A 10,739-nucleotide genomic window follows, 5' to 3' on the forward strand; every position below is an offset into this window, starting at 1 on the left:
GCGCGGTTGGAAAAACCCTAAGGGTTAATTTACACCGGGAGCGGAAGCGCCGCGGAGCGGACCATCAAAGTTCCAGCCTCGGCGCGGAGTCTACATTTTCCATTTATGCTCATCGGATCGCACTAGACAGGAAGACAGATACAGTTTTAACATACAACTTCTGTCACATTTCAAAATAAAACTACTTACCTACCAAATGGCCTACTTCCCCATGGTGTAAGCAGAAATCCCAGGAAATATCAGAAGGTTCTTTAGCGTAACAGAGGCAAAGTAAACTTCTTTGTAGTTGTTTCCGTATACAATTCATTAATCGCGGGACCCAGCGATCTCACGAGACTGTGTGATATCGCGCGATTACTGCTGGCTCTCTAAGCCTCCGTTACGCTCCTGGTGTGAACTGACTGGACAGAGGACGGAGCTAAATCTTTCCGCTGGAAATCCGGGGTGAGAGAGCTTTCTCAGCCATACTATGAGTTCCAGCGTCAGGTAAAGCTTGTAAATATAACGAGTCCAGCTGTCAATCAAAATTCCATATTTATTTATTATTGAATTAAAGTTTGGCCAATGAACTAAAAGAACTACAATATATGTTTATTTACTGGTTATTTGTGTAAGTATATGTGAGGAAAATACAGTAAATAGTTCATAGCTACACCCTTTCTTATTTTATTTTATTTCATTTTATTAGATGTTTTGTTAAATAGTCACTGTGCTAAAGTCTCCTGCGCTCAGACATGGCAAATAGGAAGATAGGCGCTGTTACCCTTCTCTTTTCTGCCACGAGAGATTCTCTTTAATGAGCGCTTCTGCCAGCAGTAATCACTGACCGCACACATTTTATTGTTATGCCAAGATTCATTGTCATGTCTGTATGTTTTGCAGGACCCAGCAAATAAACAACATAAAAAGTCACACTGAGTCTTCTTTCATGTGTGCAACATATATTACAAGGTAAACATATTTTATGAAGATTGTGTGCTCATTGTTTAATTTTTTTTCCCCAGGGTGCTCGTAAATTAAATCCAACTCCATACCATGCTTAGTATATGTGTCATAAACTTCATTTAGACCAAAATTAAAAGCTTGGGGTGTTTGGAGTTACACATATTTTGTCTGTTGATGGCTACAGCAGCAAATTTGTTACATATTCGACCATGCCAGTGAAAAACAACCGTGTGACTTATGAGGATGTATACAGGTCAATATTTGCACAGCTACTGTTATTCTCATAATTTTCTGTCCTGTATTATCTTTTAAATACATACTCTTATTGAATTAGTTAAATTCATTGCAGTCACATAAAACTTATTTTATTCCAGATCTGCAGTTGTGAACCATGGCACGTGGGACCAAGTGCGGGTTGATCCCTAACCCTCAATATGTTTTTTACTATAAGTTTTATTTATATCATTTATCATTTAGCCTTGAACTGCATTTCATACTTTATATTTGATGTGTGCTCTTTACTGTACTTACTGTCAGTGCTGTGCTGTAACCTCAATTACTATCTATCTATTGCAGATTGTAGACATGTACTGTTTATACTGTACATAATCACCAATGTACATCCATTCAGTATTGATTTACATTGCACTATTTGTTTAGATTACAGCTTAACAGCAGACTTCTACATACACTTTTTATTTTCGTTTTGTTTGGTGCTTTTATGGTCTCATACTTATTTCTACATACTTTTATATAATCTCATCTATCCCTTGACTTGACTTGTTAGCCTTACTGTCCATGTTATTAAGTAGTTTTACATCAAAAGTTGTGTAAAAATTGAGTCAAACTACTTGTATGTACTTCAAATATTAAGATTATTCTTATTTTCTTTTTAAATCAATAATGTATTGTTACATTTTCTGCTTTTGCATTTCCCTTTCACCTAAAACCATACTTTTGGACTTTTGATCAACAGAACCTTCGAATGGAGAGGTTGTGGCTGGAGGTGGACAGTCATGTATTCACTTAAACGGGCTCTGGTGCATCTACTAGACCAAGGTTGTGAACATGGAGGACAACCTCACAAGATTCTGCATTTCAAATCTGACATAAAGCAAGCCAAACTGGATTTGACAGAGTGGTGCATTCATGGAATGCACACAAGATCCCAGGTATGCTTAACTGATTATTTACACTTTATAAATGTTATTAATATTTTCTTTCCACTGCCAATCCATCTAACCTGACCAGTATTGCGTTGATTCTATATCTTGGGTCATGGAATACCCAATGAACTGGCAGCAGGTGGCTGCCTAGCTAAAGTCTCTGAGGAGCTGCTGCCATGTGCTTCTGATGTGGTAAACATGTATGAGCAAGACTTGGGATCCTCACTGACTTGGGAGTCTGCTTTTGGAGCTGGTTCATTTTCATCTAAAGAGGGCAGATGCCATGCAGAACAGAGCTTTGCAGAGAACTATCCTGACATCTCTCTTCTTTTTAATCATGTGGTAAACAACAATGCCCCTTTTCAAGATGCTGTAATCTGCCCAATGAATGTGGCTGCAAGATATATCTGAAAAAAGAAACTCTTTTAGTTGAGCTTTCTCACACCCTGTGGTGTTCTAGAGTAACTGGATAAGCAGTCTATTTATATATATATATATTTTTTTTTTTTTAGTTTCTTGTATAGCGCCAAATCATAACATAGTTACATCAAGGCACTTTACATATAGAGCAGGTCTAGACCAAACTCTTTATACATTTATTTAAAGAGACCCAACAGATCCCCCGATGAGAAAGCACTTGGCAACAGTGGCAAGGAAAAACTTCCTTTAAGAGGCAGAAACCTCAAGCAGAACCAGGCTCGGGGGGGCGGCCATCTGCCTCGCCCGGTTGGGTTGAGAGTGGGAGAGAGAGAGAGAGAGAGCGAGTGAGATAGGCATTGGACTGGGGGGTGTAAGCAGGAACATGTTACTGCATGAAGTTCATGGAGTTGAGCTGTAATACAGAATTCATGAAATATGGGACCAGCAGGTGTTGCAGGAACATGGGATGGCGATGAGTCACCACCTGCAGGATGAGGACAGGGAGAGAGAGCAGAGGAACTGGGAGAGACAGAGACTTTGGCAGAACATGGTTAGTAAATGCAGTATAAATGCTTAGAACTGGGTGAAACTGTGTTTTTTAAGAAGGATGGTTCTTATCAACGCATGCAAGGGGAGAGGAAAGGAGAGCGAGCGAGACGGAGGGAGCGAGAATGAGGGAGAGGGGGAGAGAGGGTGACAGGGACAGACAGGGAGAGAGAGAGAGAGAAGCTCAGTCCTTCCCCCCCTAACCCTAACCCTAGGCCTACAGCAGCATAGCTAAAGAGTAGAGTAGTAGACTTCAACTTTTTAACTATAAGCTCTGTCATACAGGAAAGTTTTAAGCCTGGTCTTGAAAATTACTAAAGAGTCCGCCCCCCGGACCGATACTGGAAGTTGGTTCCATAGAAGAGGAGCCTGATAACTGAACGATCTGCCTCCAGATTTACTCTTGGAGGAACCACAAGTAAACCTCCATCTAGAAACCGGAGTGGCCTACTAGGAGAGTAAGGAACTATGAGCTCTCTGAGATATGATGGCGCTTGGCCATTAAGAGCTTTATATGTTAAAAGAAGGATTTTGAATTCTACTCTATATTTTACTGGCAGCCAATGAACACACAGGAGACACACTGGCACTAACACAGGAGATATATGATCTCTTTTCCTACTTCCTGTTAATATTCGTGCAGCAGCGTTCTGAATCAACTGAAGGCCTTTTAGATATTTGTTTGGACATCCAGATAGTAATGAGTAGTCCAGCCTGGAAGTTACAAATGCATGGACTAGTTTTTCTGCATCATCCTGAGAAAGGATGATATGTGATATCTATCTTCTCATTTGAATTTAGATATGGCATTGTTGGGAATGATGACCAAATGTTCTCTTTAATTTTAGCCACAGCATCTTCAGATAAACATCTTCTATCGCTGAATTTTTTCCTCAATGCTGTGGAGCCCATTAAAGTAAACTCAAATGTAATAAGGTAATGGCCAGACAGGAGAGAATTTTGGGGAAGAATTGTTAGCTTGTCAATTTCAATGCCATATGTTAGAACAAGATCAAGGATATGATTGTAAAAGTGAGTGGGTTCATTCACATGCTGGGAAAAGCCAATTGAGTCTAGTAGGGAAAGAAACCCAGACTAAGGCTGTCGCTTTCTACATCAACATGTACAGTATATTGAAATCTCCCAGTATAGTGATTTTATCTGCACTGAGTACTAAATCTGATCTAAACTCAAAAAACTCGAATAGGAATTCTGAGTACGGACCAGGTGGACGGTATACTGTAACTAACAGAACTGGTTTTTCACCTTTCCAGTCTGAGTGGGAAAGACTAAGAGTGAGGCTTTCAAAAGACCTGCAGCCAGATTTTGGTCTGGGGTTGATTAATAGGCTTGACTGAAATATTGCAGCCACCCCACCTCCTCGACCTGTGGTACGAGGGATATGAAAGTTAACATGAGTTGGGGGTGTAGCTTCATTAATGCTAACATACTCATCCTGCTGCAGCCACGTTTCAGTTATACAAAATAAATCAATATGATGATCAGCAATGAGATCGTTAACTCATATAGATTTTGATGATAATGATTGAATATTCAACAGTCCACATTTGATTGCAGTGTTATTTGAGACTGAATTTGTGGCTGTTTTAATTTCAGTTAGGTTTTTGTTTTTAGCTCCTCTTCTGTTTAATTTGGGTTTATTAACTTTTCTAAATTTAGGTGGTCGGGGGACAGACACAGTTTCTATAGACCTAAACATAGACAGAGACTATTCTATTCTCAGCAGGTGACCGCTCTGACTGAGGCGCAGAGGAGCGTGTTAAACTGCAGCTCTGCCTCCTGGTCTCGACCCAGGATTGTCAGGGTTTTAGATTTCTAATAAAATCGGCCATATTCCTAGAAATGAGAGCGGCCCCATCCACGGTGGGATGGACACCATCTCTCCTAATTAGACCAGGTCTCCCCCAGAAAGACTTTCAGTTATCTATGTAGCCCACGTTGTTTTCGGGACACCACCTCGACAGCCAGCGGTTTAATGACGACATGCGGCTGTACATGTCATCACTGGTCCGATTATAGCTGCCATGCCCCTAAGTTGTCAGTTGAATGATTTGGCAAATAAAGTTGTATTTCTTTGAACTGTTCTATTTTACCACTCTAGGCTTACAAATGCATGGAAACATAATACAAAAGCTTTATATGTTTAATGATGACTTTGAATTAGTTAGTTGAACTAGAAACTCAGCTGCAACACAAACAACAGCATAGTAACATAAATATCTTTAATGTATGAAAATGTTTCTGGAAAATAGTAAAAAAAAAAAAAAAATAATGCAAATATGAGGTACTAAAAGTCAAAAGTGCTTTGAATACATACAAAACATTATTCAAGTTGCAAAAAAATGAAGAACAGCATGAGCACAACTACATACAATACAGTTTTACTGGTACAGTATGTTTTCCAGTGCAGCCAATGCATGGGACAGTCGGGTGAGTTTTTGTGTATTGTGTATTTCATGTCAAAATCATCTGCTTGGAATTTTGGGCAAAATGCTGAATTTTGCTGCCATAGCCAACAATGCTATGGCAACATGATGAAACCATGGGCTCAACTACTGGACCTGAAAATATGATTCTGAATTTTTTTTTTTTTAAACAATACAATAATTGCACAAGTGGTTACATTATTTATGGCGTCTTTCAGGGTCTATTTTCTTCATGGACATAGGTACATGAGTTGCATCTGCCTACAGAAGACAAAACTTATTTTTTTTTTTATTTACCCTTGCAGACAACTCAGACGAAGGCATGTTGAATAGCAAACGTAATAACTCAGTAACTCAATAAGAAGTCCATGAAAACATTTTTTTTTCAGGCGGATATCTTAGTGACTGAGCTAGCAAAGCAGTTATGTGCTGCTATATGTGGTATTCATTCAGTTTTGGGAAATTACGATGTCTAGAAAGCGTAAACTCAAGTTGGCTGGCTGGCAAAACTAACACCAGATCTCATGTATTAACATTGAAACGGGGAGACACAGCACATGCTTAAATTGACTTAAAATAGATTAAAATGACTGTGGTAGATGTAATAACATCTAAATAACAGTCCCAAAAATTTTTTTCCAGCGGATATCTTACAACATGATTGCTGTTATGTGGTAACTTATTCAGTTTTTTCTTCTCTTTTTCCAACTTCGGTTGTCATGTCCTCCTCCTTTAGAGTCACACGCTTTATTCTCAATAAAACACTCCACGGCTGATCGGGCTGACTGGCCTCTGGTCCTACTGATCGATCGATCGTGGCAGTTGGTAAGCTAATGTTTGTTTGCTAACGCTGACGTTGCAACCCATATCCAACCATGGACCAACGCTAATACAACGTGCCTGTGTCAGCTGAGAATGCTCCGACAATCCATCAAGTGGAGTGGCGTCATCGCTTACCAAAGTCACACCAAAACATTTTGACAGATTTTTGAGCCCAGGGTACCACATAAAATTGGTTCAAGGTCAGTAAGCACAACAAAAATCCATACAGAAGGCTCACCGGATTATAAGGTACACTGCAGATTTTTGAGAAAATGTAAAGACCCAAAAATTTTGTTTTTCAAATTATTAATATCAAATTATGTCTATGTCGTGTTTGGGTTCTGCTACAAGATATTTCAGCTGCGAAATCTCTAGTGTGCACCATAACTGAGCATTTTAGATTTGAAAATGCTGTTTCAAAACCAGATCTGAAAAAGCTGGATTCAGTTTTTCAGCTCCTCAGTTGGATTTCATACATCACAAATCCAAGCAAACCAATCCCATGGATTTTCTTTTCCAATTCATTAACATATGTGCAAATACTAGAATGCGGGAGCAACGTAAAACAGACAGCGATGGCCAATCGCTTGTTTGGGTGTGGAGAGGCTAATCGTGATACCGGCCTTCATCTTTTACCAAAGGATCATACCACGCGGGAGAAATGGTTGCAAGTTATTTGGAATGATAATGATAGATTTGGTTGAGACTTCCTCCGATTTTCCACGAGTGTCAATATAACGATTAATTCACAAAGTGCTCAATACCACCACATATAGCCAGCAATTAGGCAGTTTAGGACCAATTCTGAGCTCACTGCACATTACTGCTAACAAAGTAACCTTAGCAAATAAAAAAGAGACTAAACAACAGTACACTTACCATTCTGACATGTCTACTTGCCGGAGACTTATAGATGTTGGTTCCTCCTCAAACTCTGAGCCAGCCTCTGGCTCAAACATGTAAGGCTGTATATGTTGCCGCGTGAGGTAGCCATTTTACATTTTTGGGTTGGGCGCCTTACAGTGCTAAAAATACGGTCGCCATCAGCTGCTGAATCATCATTATCACATTATGTTATGCCAGTTACATGTCCAAGCTCACCTGTTTCAACTAGTTTATGCTTTGATCCGCACCTGTATTAATGAGCACATTTTGATTGAGCGCAGTGAAGTCGAGCTATGGTTATACACACATGGTATCACTAGCCTCTGCTCTCTTGGATTCTTGAGAATATCTGATTGTCCCACATACACTGTATGTCAAGGACAGTTTCTTTTATAAGTTTATTTTCTTTTTTGAGCTGTTTTACCTCTGCTTTGATGGGGGAGACTTCAGATCGGAGCTCGGTGTTATCTCTTTGCAGGTCTCTGATCTGCTGATGTGAGAACTCCAGGCTTACTTTGAGATCCTTGATCTCCTGGTGGAGTAAGCTGAGCAGATCCAGTTTTTTATTAAGAGATTTGAGCAGGGAGACATTAGAGTGGTAATGAGATCCGTTTGTGTGTGGAAGAGTTGGCCTTCTTCCTCTTGCCCAGGTTGTCTGCCAGAAGGTCCATGACACACCATTGATAGTAACTATCAATGAAGCTTTCCAGGTCCTCCACCCTGGCAACTTTTTTTTACATTTAAATTCTATGAGTTCATTTCTGGGCAGCATGGTGGCATAGTGGTTAGCACATACGTCCCACAACAAGAAAATCACTTGTTTGATTCCCAGGAGTGGGGCCTTTCTGTGTGGCATTTGCATTTTCTCCCCGTGCTTGTGTGGGTTTCCTCTCTAGCTGAATACCACCATGTAAGGAAAATCCAAATCTCACATGGTTTTGTGATCTCACAGCATCTTGCATGGTCTTTCTTTAAATTTGAGCTTTTCATATTTGTCCCATTGATCCTTGATGCTGATAACCTCTGATCTGAGCCAATTTCGATTTCATAAGGATATTGAAGTCACATTTAAGAGAGCAACAGGATATGTGAAATTTACCTTGTAAAAATCCCACATCAGAATAATATCACAGGAAAGATCCAGTGTTAAAGATTTGTTTTACATTTCATCACACCCCTACATTTACAGTAACTATAAATCTGAACATGTTTTTGTATTCAGTGTTTCTCTCTAAAGAATGATTGCCACCTACTACCCAGGGGGTTATGTGATTAGATTTTCTTTTTTGTTCAGTTCTCTCGTAAATATGGTGCTAAAATTGTATCAACTAATTCAATTGTTCCTTTGAAATTGGCATATGCATAAATATGACATTTTGTGGAAAGTTATTTCTGCTATACTTAAGTGAGATGGGCAGCTCAGCATTGCTGTTAGATACACAATGACATGGAATGGAATGACCCCAGAACCCTTCAAATTGCAAGTAGCTGATCTTTAAATTTCACAGATAAAACATAGCTCATTAAAAAAAAGAAAATTAATGAGCACATTTCCCAAAATGACAAGTAGTGAAAAAATATGCCCTTTTATTTTCACTAAATATAATGTGTCTATTCTGTCTGAAACTTGGAGGTACATTCACAGTTTTTCACTGTGTTTGCCAGTAATTTTTTACAAAACGCAGATGGCTACTGTGGTGGCACTTAATGCGGCCAAGTTTGAGAGATTTAATACAAACAAACATTATACAAAACACAGTTTAAAACATAAAATCGTTATAAGTAAGCAACAAGTCAGAGTCATGTCTAACTAGTAAGCTAGTAGGGACAGAGTTCTTTCTTCCAGATGGGTTAGAGAAGGCTGACAAATACCCTGTGACTTGAGTTCAGTGTTATGCATGTAACCTCTGGAGACAAGAAATGGTGTTCATAGTCACTCCTTTCCCTGGGGGGGGGGGGGTCAGATGAACTTGCCCATCCTGTTATGTTTATGACCTCAGGTGACAAATGCCACTTCATGGCTATCTCCACAGAATCTTTACAAATGAGGCCTTCCAAGACCAGGTTAATCAGTTGAAGGAATCAGTCAAGAGCTACATAATTTGGAGCATTTGGAGTCTCACAGTTCAGCTGTACCCCACATTTCCCTGCTTTTGTCATCTTGACAAACATATACACATTGATCCATCAAGAAAATCTGAACTCTTCAAAACAGAGCATCAGTAGCACAAAGTCACAACGTTTCAAAGCATTACAGCATAAACTTCTGAAATTGTAGAAACTACACCCAAATCACATTCAGATTCATCATAAGTTGCAACACTACTTCCTGCTTGACAGATCAGAGGAGTGAAGTGTCTGCAGCTCAGAAATAAGGAATGGTATCATCATTCACATGGTGAGTGCTGATGATAAGCATATGCTTTTCTTTGTTGTCCATCCACGTATTTTGTAAGGGTGCCAAATTATTGATCGTTCCATCCTTGGACAGTGGCTAATCTCCATCACCACAAACTATCACATCTATGGATGACGTTTATCAAGGGCTGTGTAGCATCGTTGTTTCCAGTGCTTCCTCCTGTGATCCCTTATGAGCATCCATTCTCCTGGCTTCAGGTGATGCTGGACTGCAATGGCTGGTAACGGTAATGCAGCTTTCATCTGTGTATGGAGAGCCGAGACTGCAGCTGTAGGTTAGCACAATATTCAACATGCCATCTTCATAATGATCCATTGTCAAAGCTGGCTTTATCCGGCCAATGCCTGTGCATGGCGGACTTCCAAACACAATCTCAAAAGGGCTAAGTCCATGTTTCTTCCTAATTCTCATTTGAATATGAAAAACTACCAGTGGAAATGTCTTAATCCATGACAATCCTGTATCTTCACAACATTTACCCAATTTAGCCTTGATGGAACTGCTCTCTCTTTCCACTGCACTTGCTGACTGTGGATGCCAAGAACAATGATGTCTCATGTAATTAGTAGTATTAGTAGTTATATTTCATTGATGAACATGCACACTATCTCCAGGCAATACTGTCAAAAACCTGAGGTAAACCTGTGTGTCATGTCCTGGAAGACCACCTCAGCCTGGTGGTTCCATGGGAACCTGGTTCTTAAGAGGGTTAGTTTTTTTAAAAATTTGCAAAACCTCAAAAAACCCTCAACTGGGTGCGAATTTTGGGGACAGGCCATTCCATGATCACATTGACATTGGCCAGGTCCATCTGGAGGTTTAGTGGAGACATGATGGAGGTGGCATGCTGGTGGATCTCACCAGCTTTCATGTACAGCTGGTTCTTCAGCAACAGCTGAAGAACTCTCCGGACATGCTGCACATGTTCCTCCTCAGTCCTGGAAAACACAAGATATCGTCCAGGTAGACAAAGACAAACTGTGTGATCATGTCCCTCAAGACATCATTCACAGGGGCCTAAAAAATTGCTGGGGCATTTGTGAGGCCAAAGGGCACGCATTTCTCAGGGAAAGTTTGGTGAAAAATGTG

The 10,739-nt window shown here is 40.0% G+C and overlaps 1 long non-coding RNA gene across 1 annotated transcript; it reads left to right on the top strand.

Annotated features, from left to right (window-relative positions):
• Positions 1-372: 372 nt before the first annotated feature.
• Positions 373-2,035, top strand: LOC115042616 (uncharacterized). Its single transcript, XR_003840689.1, has 3 exons — positions 373-486; positions 883-951; positions 1,922-2,035. It is a non-coding gene; the product is annotated as an uncharacterized LOC115042616 (long non-coding RNA).
• Positions 2,036-10,739: the final 8,704 nt, after the last annotated feature.

Source organism: Echeneis naucrates, chromosome 4 (assembly GCF_900963305.1).
Source record: "Echeneis naucrates chromosome 4, fEcheNa1.1, whole genome shotgun sequence".
NCBI classification, from domain to species: Eukaryota; Metazoa; Chordata; class Actinopteri; order Carangiformes; family Echeneidae; genus Echeneis; species Echeneis naucrates.